Source organism: Silene latifolia, chromosome Y (genome assembly GCF_048544455.1).
Source record: "Silene latifolia isolate original U9 population chromosome Y, ASM4854445v1, whole genome shotgun sequence".
Taxonomy (NCBI): Eukaryota; Viridiplantae; Streptophyta; class Magnoliopsida; order Caryophyllales; family Caryophyllaceae; genus Silene; species Silene latifolia.
The window spans coordinates 70,289,474-70,302,287 of record NC_133538.1 but is presented as its reverse complement, the minus strand read 5'-3'; the positions used below and the strand labels follow the sequence as shown (position 1 = coordinate 70,302,287).

At 34.4% G+C, this 12,814-nt stretch overlaps 2 long non-coding RNA genes across 2 annotated transcripts; both read left to right on the top strand.

Moving 5' to 3' along the window:
• Positions 1 to 577: 577 nt before the first annotated feature.
• On the top strand, positions 578 to 1,846 carry LOC141634083 (uncharacterized). The gene is made up of 3 exons (XR_012538813.1): positions 578 to 873; positions 964 to 1,287; positions 1,475 to 1,846. It is a non-coding gene; the product is annotated as an uncharacterized LOC141634083 (long non-coding RNA).
• Positions 1,847 to 6,033: 4,187 nt separating this feature from the next.
• LOC141627081 (uncharacterized) lies at positions 6,034 to 7,483 on the top strand. The gene is made up of 2 exons (XR_012536637.1): positions 6,034 to 6,614; positions 6,780 to 7,483. It is a non-coding gene; the product is annotated as an uncharacterized LOC141627081 (long non-coding RNA).
• The last annotated feature ends 5,331 nt before the right edge of the window (positions 7,484 to 12,814 follow it).

The following is a 12,814-nucleotide window of genomic DNA, read 5'->3' as shown; positions in this document are numbered from 1 at the left end:
AAAAAAAGCACAATAATAGCATAATAACACGAGGTAAAAAAATAAGAGTAAAAAAATTTCAAGTAAAAAAAAATCCGGTACAAAAAGAAAAAAAAAAAAAGGTAACATAATGAGTAAATTAAAGAAAAACATAAGAGAAAACAAAAATCAAAGTGGTAAAAAAAAAGCATAATAACACGAGGTAAAAAAAGAAAAAAAATTAAAGTAAAAAAAAAAAAAAACATTAGAAAAAGAAAAAATAAGTAAATGATGAAATTGTTTTATATACGAGTAAGATTTGATCTTGTGCACTATCTCTAATATAATCTAATGGTGAGATTTCAACTCACAACTCACCATAAGAACCAAAATCACCAAATCCAATCTCTATATATATATATATATATATATATATATATATATATATATATATATATATATATATATATATATATATATATATATATATATATATATATATATATATATGTATATATGATCTCGTGAGTTTAGTTTACTTGAAATAATGAAATTTCGAAAATCTCAACCATTAGATCAAAAGAAACCAAGGGCAGAGATTAGATCTCATTAGTTGTACTTCTTAACACTACCCACTTCCCAACTATCTATTCACATCCCTAATTTCCGACATCAAATCATACTCCGGCAACGATCCTCTTCTTCCATGGCTTCGGTAAGTATTACATTACTTTCTCTCTTTTACTCTCTCTAACATTCGTCTAATGCAGCGGAGTTCGGAAGCTTTGAGATTCCCTGCCACGTCAGCTTCTCAAGGATAAGCTTCCTCGCTTCCTTCAAAAATGCGCCCAGACTTTCGACTCCGATAGACGCTACCGTAACGACTTGCGTTACCTCCGCATTTGGCTTCAACTGGTTAGTTTCTTGCAATTAATTAATCGATTGCTTGTTTGTAATTGAGTTAGGGAGTTGAATTAATATATGGGTGGGTGGGTGGCTCCGCAGATGGATTATGTGGATGATCCGAAAGCGTTGTTGCGGACTATGGAAGTAAACAAGATTGGGATGAAACGGTCCTTGTATTACCAGGCCTATGCTCTTTATTATGAGAAAATTAAGAAGTTTGACAACGCTGATCAAATGTATCGTTTAGGGGTTCAAAAGTAAGTCTCTCCTTTCAACTCATTTCCAGATGTGTGTGTGGTCATTCTCTCTGGAGATGGTGAAGCTGAGCCAAGCCCCGACCAGATTCTCCAGCTCACAATTGAAATATGCAAAGATGATGTTATCCCCCTTCTAGTTCACAAGCTACTCATATTTGGTTGGCAGGTAAATCAGTTTAGCCATAGTTGCATGGTTCTGACTCCGTCCATTGATCCTCAAACCGAATTGTCCTTACTAGAACATAGTCCATGAACTCGAACTTGCTCCTCGACCTAGATTGAACACTGAACCAAGTTTAAGCCTGTAATAGCCGTCTACTTAATTGGTCACTGACCCTGAGTATTTGGTGCAGGCAAGAAAAGATCTCGTCTTATGTTGGTCTGTGATACTAAAACAAGAAGTGGGGGACAGATATTGCTGTGTGGAATACACTGAGAACCATTTGGACTTATTGGACTTTCTTGTCGTCTGTTAAGCCTAAACAAAGCTGTCACTATTCTTGCTGTTTTTCCTCATTTGCTTAGTAGACTCCTTTTTTCCTTTTTTACTGTCTTGAGTACTCTAAAGTAATTCTTGAAATGTCATATCTCAATCTAAACGGGTCATGTTTTTTCATACTGAACATCTGTAAACCAAGATGTTAATAGAGATCAGGATTGCATATTAGGATTAGCCTCGGCCTTTTGTGTATATCTTCAATGACTGGAGTTTCCTGTGTAGTTTACCAACTTGCATATTGGTCATATATTCTCCAAGTGTGTAGATTTCTGTGCATATCTTCATTACTCTTTTTTTCATTGACGCTGATTTTGATGTAAGCGATCGATGATGAGTGAAGATTTGAGTAATGTTTTCGTGTTGTGTGGTTTTGATTCGTCTTTTTAATTGCGTTTGTTGTTGCAATAAATTAGGAAAAGTAATTTCTGCCAAAATAATTATATTTATTGAATCTGGAAAACAAGTAGTGGTGGCAGCTGCTGTTAAATGATGTATCTCATTTGATTTGCAAGAAATAAGTGCCGAATTGATAAAATTACATTATATAAGGAGAAGGTAGTTTCTAAACAAGATTTTTTATGATATCACAAACTCAAAAGTAAAGCTCATATAGTCGAGCTTTGATCACTCCTGTAGGTCATAAATGACGCATTTTGACTACTCTATAGATACGCACTAGTAAGAGGAAACAAGAGATTTATACCCTAGAATGAGTCTGTGTATTGACTAAACTGTTTTCTTTTTAAACCGTGCCACTCTTTGAAAGTTTGGGTAGAGATCAGCACGTAGATTTCTTGTTTTTCTTTGTTATCTTTCCCTCTTGTATCAACAAGACTAACAATACTACCAGAATAACAGCACAATAACACGTGGTAAAAAAAGAGTGAAAAAAATCAAAAGTAGTAAAAAAAAAATCAAACTGACACCGGAATAACATCATAATAACACCAGAATAACAGCACAATAACACGTGTTAAAAAAGAGTAAAAATATCAAAGTAGTAAACAAATCAAAGTAACATCGGATTAACATCACAATAACACCAGAATAACAATGACACCAGAATAACAGCACAATAACATGTGGTAAAAGAAAGGGTAAAAAAATCAAAGTAGTAAAAAAATGTAAATGACACTGGAATAATATCACAATAACACCAGAATAACAGCACAATAACATGTGGTAGAAAAAAGTAAAAAAATCAAAAGTAGTAAAAAAAATCAAAGTGACACTGGAATAACATCACAATAACACCGGAATAACGGACAATAACATGCGGTAAAAAAAAAGTAAAAAAATCAAAGTAGTAAAAAAAATCAAAAGTGAAACAGGAATAACATCACAATAGTAGCAGAATAATAGTAGAATAACAGCACAATAACACGTGGTAAAAAAAAAAAATCAAATTCGTAAAAAAATTAAAGTGACAAAGAATAACATCACAATAACAATGAGTAACAATAACAAAGACAATAACACGTGGTAAAAAAAAGAAAAAAATCAAAGTCGTAAAAAAAATCAAAGTAATGAATAATAGCATCACAATAACAAATGAATAACAATAACAAAGACAATAACATGTGGTAAAAAAAAAGAGAAAAAAAAAAATCAAAGTCGTTAAAAAATCAAGTTAAAAAAAAAGCACAATAACAGCATAATAACACGAGGTAAAAAAAATAAGAGTGAAAAAAAATTCAAGCAAAAAAAAATTTGGTACAAAAAGAAAAAGAAAAAAATGTAACATAATGAGAAAATTAGAGAAAAACATAAGAGAAAAAAAAATCAAAGTTGTAAAAAAAAACATAATAACACGAGGTAAAAAAAAGAGAAAAAAAGTAAAGAAAAAAAAAAGAGTAGCACTAGAAAAAAAAGAGAAAATAAACTAAATAACAATGCTTTTATATGACAACTAAGATTAATCTTGGCCACTCATCTCTAATTTAGTCTAATGGTTGAGATTCCCCCAACTCACAACTCACCATAAGAACCAAAATCACCAAATCCAATCTCTATATGTGACACCCCTCGTTTTGGTAACTAAAAGGTCTAGTAAAACGTAGCGGAAATACGTGATTTTTTTTTAAAAACTTTTAAGGCTTCTATTGAAGTCCAACGCGAGGTATCACTAACACGATAGGTAAGTCTAGATAGTTAAGTTTAAGTTTACAACATAAGTCAATTTATTGGGGAAAAGATATCCCACGAATCAACATAGTTCAAAAGTAGGTGAGTCTATTAAATGATAACTAAATAAGGTCCGAGGTAAGAACTCGCTAGCTCACACGGTCTTCCCCACTTAAGCTTCATCACCAACCTGTCATTCATAATACATATGAAAGCCACGGTCGGTGGGGAGTAACTCGGGTTCTCCCAACCCACAATATGTCAAAATACAAGTAATTAGGAATGTAATTAAATAAACAAGTATAAGAATAAATACTTACGGTAACAAGAGAATCATGATTAGTATACGAAATGCAATAAGAGTAGTTATGCATAAATGTGAGAAGAATAATTAGGTCAAACGGTCAAGTATTGACTCAACTCCAATGTAAGACAAATTACAAAGCATGGACTCAAACAAGACAACCCTCTAGACTCCAACCTCTTGGTAGGACGACGATCATAATACGGTCCTAGTCTAAACTCGGCCGGACTCTCGGGATGGACGACACCCGATCGACAAACGATACCAAATCGTATCCAAGACTCGAAATATGGTACACCTAACCGTGCCCGAAAGTCGAGTAACCCCAAATCGGAACCTTGTCACCTAACCGTGACCCCCGGTCCGAAGAGGCGGAAGGAACAAAAGCCCAAACCGGAAACATGGCACCTAACCGTAACCAATGGTCCGCAAGGGTAAAATAAGGAATGTCAAGTCGTCACACAATGTAAGTCACCATACTTGGATCACAAACAAGAGTAACCATAATGGCATGATCATCACGTAAACATGTTCTAAATTGATCACTTATTAATCACGGAAAAGATACATGCGTGAATCATTGGTTAATATAAGTTATAGGCGAAGAAAAACAATCAGAGGGTCTCACCCGGTCGTGGGCGTGGCGCGGTTGTCCACCTACTGGACTCCGAGCAAATATTGGATTTTCGATAAAACTTACGAGGGTTCCCAGTGGTCCAGATGCGGCGGCAGGTCAACCTACGAGACCCATGGCTCATTTTTGAAAAAATTGTAAAAAGGCCAAATGTTACAGGGGTTCCCACCCGGTCCAGATGCTTGGCGCCGGTCAACCTACCCGAGACCCACGACACATTTTGAAAAGTGAAATAGAATACGGGGTTCCCGCAGTCCAGATGCGGCGGCGGCCAACCTACCGAGACCCACCAGTACGCGTGAATCGCCAAAATCGTCTCTCAAATCATTTGCAAACAACCACAAATCGTTCCACAACAATTGTTTACCTATCCTAGCATGATTCTAACCAAGAAAAACAACATAATTGAGATAGAAATTCAACCAATACGGATCAAAGACAATAAAGGGTGAAGCTTTTCCTTAAACATGTGAGAAAGGTTATTCAAGTATTCTAATCAACATCCATCCACCACAAATCATGCAAGACAACAAATTTAACAATCATATGAGTCTAATACTACACAAATCACACAATTTTAACATAAAAGTCGAGTAACCCATCACCGTTACCTTTTTGCACTTCAATCTTCTAAAGACTCGTCAATGATGTAGCTATCCTCCTCCGGGTTGTCCAAGTTCTCCCCTAAACACAAAAATAAAGGTATTAAGTCAAGAATTCACTTCCTTGTAAGATGAGAATTTCGAAATAGAGGAAAAGATGGCAACTTTCTTACTTAGAAAGAAGGGAAATGAGAAAAGGAAGAGAATGGCGCGAAAAGGAACGAGATTGGTGAAGAATTGAGTGAGATATGGTGATTTTAGGGTTAGTAAGGGAAGGTTCAACAATGGTGATGTGGTTGTTGGGAAATTTCAGAAATTATAAGTGAAGGAGATGAAGTTGTGAGGGTTTAGTTGAGGTTTTGTGTAGAGAAAAGAGGGGAAAAAGGCCCATGAGTCAAGTTAAGTCCAATAACTCAAAATGAGTCGGTATCCACTAGAATTTTCGTCCCAAGTCTACTATAACTCGAGACGGAGAATAATATTATTAAAATCTACACTATTATTACCGTTACACGGCTATGGCTATATTTTATGAAAATAAGCTTTAAATAATAATTATTTAATAAAAATTACTTAAAAGTTTATTTAAAAATATAAGGAAAGCGCGGGGTGTTACACTATATATATATATATATATATATATATATATATATATATATATAGATTTAGGATCCGGTGAGAACGAACATTCGGTGAGAACGAACTACAACCATTGGATTTAAAAACAATCCAACGCCTAGGACTAGTGCACCTAACCCACGTATCCCAACTTTGTGGATAAAATATTTATCTTATCCCAACTTAATCTTCCATAACGCCATCCACCACTAGCACACATTCCGATCAGCCACAACCACAACCAGATGCCGGCGGCGACCACCATTACCAGACGTCCGCGACCTCCATCACCACCAGTCGGACGTTTCTTTTGCGACACAACTCCTGCTCTATCTCTTCTCCATCTCTACTCCCGCCATCGTGCCGACGGAGGTTAGACCACCGAGATTCCTTCAGCGACGCTGCCGACGACGTCTCTCACCACAGTGTGCGACTTTCACGAAGATCGACGACAATTAATCTACACTAATTCTTGATGTATCTAGTCGCTAATTTAATGTATATGTAAAATAGATACACACAATTAGTTATTAGGTACATCAAAAGTGGTTTGAGATACATCAATATGGAAATCAAAAACATTAATTTTGTGTACCACTAATTGCGCTGGGGATGTTTTTCAGTGATTTGCTGGCATTTAGGATTCATTCCTCGTGATATTAAATCGAAATTTAATGTCCTATATTTGTTTTGATGAATCATCATATTACAGGTAATCAAGTACTTATTGAGCTGTAGTGCAATTGATTAAAAAATTAAGCCTTTATCTGACTTTGAACAACTTGTATGGTTGTACGTAATTATGCTAACAACAACATTTTGAAAGCATTCATTAACAAACATAATTTAATGTTTCTTGTTTTTCGTGTATTTGCAGGCAATAATTTGATGTGGCAACAAATTAACGTAGTCTGGTTGATTGCTGCAGCACTTGGCAATAAATTCTACTGGTTAATTGCAGCGGCACATGGTGTGTTCTTCGGCCGTCTGGTGGTGGTAGCTAGCCGTGGTGGGCGTCGTCAGGTGGTGGTGGCTATTCATGGTGGTCGTCAATCTGATGGTGATTGTAGATGGGGATGAGTTGGATTAGATTTGGGGTAGTGTTTGTTGTTGATCATTCCATCAATAACACATTTGTGTCATATACCCACTTTAGTCATTGTACTTCTCAGGAATAAGTACTTTGTTACAGGAACAAGTACTTTGTTACATGACTGATCTCGATATTCAAATGCAGAGATGCCACACTCGCGATTATGAAGCTGTTTTAAGAATTCGGTGGATGGAAGGAGTCTTCATACTAACAAATTGATGGATCACTCAACATTCCCAGAAGTTGCTTAATTACCCCCCATATTTTCATTTAGATCAATGTGTGCTCCATTTCCCCTTTCTCATCAATTCGAGTGCAGTTTTTCCTCCCCTTTTGTGTCAAGATTTACCTCAGTCATATGAACCCTCGCCGGTGGTAACTCCGACAGGCTCGTTGCATCTACCTCACCTATTCCCTTCCTTGGTTTCCCACTTATGACGATGTATCTACAATATTTTTTTAATGTATCTAACCACTAATTTATCGTATCTACCGCTAATACACAAAATTAGTTTTCAGGTACATTAAAATTGGTTTGAGATGCGCTAAAATAAAAACCAGGTACGCTAATTTTGTTTACACTAATTTCGGCAGCGGGATCGGCAAACAAAGATGGTGCAAGTTGTTTAGGGAGATTGGTTTTTTCTTGCGTATGATCTGCGTGGCCCTTGATGAAAAATATTGTCTCCGGTGACTACTACCCCGGACTCAGACGACGCCGATGAATAGTCGGCCACCATCGTCGTCCCCTAATTTACATTCAGCAAATCTTCTACCATTTCGAGCCTCACCCGATGATGACACCCACCACTAACCACCGTCGTGATGTCGCCTCAGGAATTACGGTGATCGAATCTTCGTCGGTGACTAATCGGCATTTTGGGATGATCATGATGTTGTTAATGGGGATAAAGAATGACGGGGAGTTTGGGTCAGGGATGATAATGATTATTTTTGTGTGAGGTCTGTACAACGCGGGTCATTGATTTATTTAATTAGTGAGTCGTTCTCACCTTTCTCACCGAGTGTTCGTTCTCACCGGATCTTACCTCTCTCTCTCTCTATATATATATATATATATATATATATATATATATATATATATATATATATATATATATATATATATATATATATACGGAGTATTACATAGTAATATAGTACTATACATACTAAAATTTAGCATTTAAATCCATGTGATATTAAACTCTAGTATTCAAAGTCTTATAATCTCTATATTTTTTTAACCAACTGAATAATATATGTAGCTTTATAATTTTGATATTAGCTATCTTTTAATTTAATATTTTAAAATTTCAATAGTAGTTTACTATTTTAATTATCTTTTTATTTATACACATAATTTATTCAACAAAAACAATAGCCAATGAAATCGATCCAAAGCAATAGCCAGTGAAATCGCTCCAGAAGTTCCTCTTTTAAGTATATACTAGATTTCATGCCCGGGCATTGCCCGGGTCATATCATAATTGTGGCTTCCGAGAACTTATCACGCGATTGTTTAAAAGGACCATTTTATAGCAATTATTTACCCATGCTTTGGTCGCTTTGTATGATTAGTACTACTATGTTAAAAAAGAGTAGGAAATGAGATAGGCTTAATTTTATGCGCAACTTACTTGTCCTGAAATTGTATATTAAAAAATTGACATGACTTAAAATCACCTGTAAAATTTATGGTAAAGGAAGATTGTCCTATACATTCTATCTGATTAGGTGTCGTAATGTGCAAGAGAATTTCTTCTTTATGTATTAGCTCTGGATGACTATTATCGAACGTCACTAAGTAGGTTGATCTTACCCTAGAGGATCAACCTAGTTTTCTTACCTAATAAAAAAAAAAAAAAAAAATAGTGATAAGATGTGTAGGACTCTTATTGTGACGGTAGTATTTCGTTTTGTTAGTTTATTTTCTTAAATAATAATAGATTTAAGAAAATATATTTTAGAGGGTAATCCCTCCGTCCCGGTCATTTGTTTACCTGAGATGGTCTCTCAATAGCATTATTGAGAGACCTCTAACATAATGAGTGGAATGATTTATTTAATTTATATTTTACATGTTATGTCTCCCACTATTATAGGTTGTCTCATTCATTTATTTACTTTACTATATTGGATAAGTTTTTTCTATATTGAATAAGTTTTTTATTAATATTAATAATTTAATCATCTAATGAACTATTGCCCACTTGTCATTTATTGACTACCATCACAAATGGCCTCCTCCTCCCTCCTTCGTTTTTATGGCAAAAATAAAGGTAAACATATGACCGAAACGAATGGAGTATGAAACAATGGGTAAAAAACATGTCTGCATACAACATCATAATATTAAAAACATGCATGCATTTTATGCAACATATTAATAAGATCTTGAACATACGACAACTCTTTTTATATTGTCTCATGAATCTCACAACTACACATCCGTCCTATTCTTTCACGACAGCCACATTGTTATAGGCTTATAGCTACTGTTGCACAAATCAGTTACTAACCTATGATATGATAGAAATGGAAGGTTTATTGCATACAGTTTTGTTCCGTTCCACACAGCTTTGTCGATAAAAGTTTTGAATAACTTCAAAATGGATACCAGCTTAACTTTAACGTATGAGTTGGTATTAATGTCTTATGATAATTTTACCATACCAACGATCGTATATAAAAATTGTGTTACAACTAATGAATAATTTTTAAGTTATCTCTTAATCAATACACTAAGTATACAATTTATAAACTCATAAAAAAACGTGTACACGTCACTTTTTTTGCCCCTAAGAAGCATTTGATTTTTGTAATTATCATAAAATCCCCATTAAAGAACCATGCCAGTATGCCACCATCACTATTCAGTTGACGCCAACACAAATACTAACATAAGTCTTCGAAATTCATCATATTGCTGGTAATTAATGGCCATGTCGGAAACTCGAGCTCGAAAAACCAATTACTCAGTAAAGATAAAGTTATTGTTAATTTCATAAAAGTAAGGAAAGCAATAAAAAAATTCCAGGCTATGTCTTGGAAATTTTAGACGGATGGGTGGACATGGATGAAGGAGTCAGTTGGGACTCGGGAGTTTACATATAGAAACTTTGTTCTAATGGTACTCCAAAGTAATTATAGGTATTCGCAAAAGTTTAATTTAATCAAAATAATCAATCTTTATCTTTTATTTTTTATCATATCTGATTTTAATATCACTTTAATATATCTATTTTCATAGTAGTGTAGTGTAGGATAAGTAAAACTCTTAATATACAATTTTGAACAAAATTTATAGCCAATGAAATCGCTCCAAAGCAATAACCAATGAAATCGCTTCAAAATTCCTCTTTTAAGTATATACTCCCTCCCTTCAACTCCACTTTACATGTATTCCATTTTCGTCCATTCAACTCCACTTTACAGGTTTCCTTATTTGGCTAAAAAAAATGACAATTCTATCCTTATTGAAAATCTTTATTTACAAAAAATGTCACCCAAACCCCACACTAACCCAGCATTAAAACCCACCTTTTATGTTTTTTTAATATTTTTAACTTCTTCTTTCTCTTTCTCCATGTACTTTTAATACTTTTTAAATCCGCTCCTTAATATCCGTGTAAAAACCAAAGTTGTAAAGTGGAGTTGAATGGAGGGAGTACTAGTTTTCAAGCCCGGCCGTTGGCCGGGTCGTTTTACTACATAGGCTTTTCAGTTCCTATTGTTGGTAAATAATAGCATGTTAATTACGCATGTACCCTTAATCACATTTGTTGTTACATTCGATACAAATTCGAAGTTGGAACATCCGTAATTTTAAAAAGAATTCTACTTTACAATAAAATGATTCTTCTGAACATTAAATGAGGGTGAAATTAAAATAATAGAGGTAGATCACATAATCAGCCAAATTTTTCGTGAACGACTTTCAAATCTAATAATCCTTCTTAACAATAGAAGAGTTAATTTAGTATATTCATTTAACACATTGTTGTTAGGTTTATTTACCTCTTATTAGACTCCTCTAATAGTGAACTAATTAACTTCTTAATTATTTGTTCTTTAGATCTAGTGCATGCACAACAAAATAAGAGATTTATAAGAAAAATAATGTCCCTTACATTATTATTTTCGGATTTATGGGCACAAGTAAGGCCTCCTCCCCTTACTTGTTATTGAGCTATGATGAATATTAGGATGATTCTCCAAAACTCTAAATTAAGAGCTCTCCTCTTGATTGCACCCAAGATTTAACCCTTATCACTACCAAATAATATGTGCTAGATATTTGTTTAGTAGTTTACCTTAAAATTGATTACTAATACTCATATATTACACTAATAATATTAGTAATCTTATTTGAACAATTTGATAATTTTCTAAGAATATTTAGAAAAGACTTTTGAGAGATGAGAAGAAATGAAGCATAAATCAATATTCATGCATGTGAATGAATTAACAAATATAAGAGAACAAATTCTCTTCTAAAAATTGCATGGGAAAACCGGTGGGTTGGGGGGGGGGGGGGGAGAGGCTTTTTAGAGGACCTATGCACATATATCATCACAATTGTTCTAATCCATGTGATAGGTATGCATACCTATAAGACTAGGTAATCATTTTGTTTATTTAGTCCCGATAAACAAACAACCCACTAACTCCTTTCACACCAATATTTCGGTCCATCCTACATAAAATGGACTATCATTTTATTTTGTCAATTTGTCAATTGTCACACAATATGTCACATGTAATATGTTACATGTTATTAATTAATTTAATGCATATTTATCACATAAATATCATTTTATAAATTAATTAAATTATATACAACAAATTGACTAGTGATACTTGATCATATACATAAAATGGGTCATATAATTATAATTCACAACATCTTGTAATTATAATTAACCATTCATTCTTATCTATATTGTTTCACAAACAATAAAAAATTTTAGTAATAAAACATTTCAATTACTAAAATAAATCTTATTTAATTCTATTACATTAAGATTTAAATTTTCTCTCTCACAAATGAATCGTTCAATTTTAAGGAATTGATCAACTTGTTTCGTCATACAATTAATCAACTTTACTGATTAGGGCATCATCCTTTAGGTGTGACCTTAAGGGATCAACTGACCACCACCGTCCCACGACAGTAACGTCAAACTCTAGCAAGCCAATCTTTACCGATTAATGTTGATCAGTTGACTATTTAATTTATCATCCCTTTCGTATTCTTATTATGAGATTTAATTATGATATTAAATCATGTGATCGCACTATTGTTGAGGACACATATTTCAACATTCCCCTACTTGTCCGAGACAAGTGTGCGTCACCAATTCTCCTGTCCTATTACAATCTCCCACTCAATGCAAGGTGTCTCGCAGGTCGTACTTGCACTTGATCATATCTTGAGTGGTTTCCTCGATCTGGAGTGTAACTGTCTGACCGGAATTATCTACCATAGATACCTTCCGAGCGTGGCCACGCATTTCCAGTTCACTACTCCTCAGTGGCCTTGATATTTCAAACAACCCTGACAAGGGGTAGACAATTCCTATCGCACTATTCCCTTCGTTCAGCCACAGTTCATCATAACCCAAAATATACCCATTTGACCTCATTTACGACATTCATAGAGCATAAATCAAAGCCAATCAGAAATTTGTGCCAACTTGGGCGAATAGTCTCTAGTCAAAAGAATTGACTCATAAGAATAGTATAGTAGCTCTTGCCACGACCAGGCTTTATGAATTACCAGAACTCTATAAGTGGTCACTACTCGACAGAGTGTC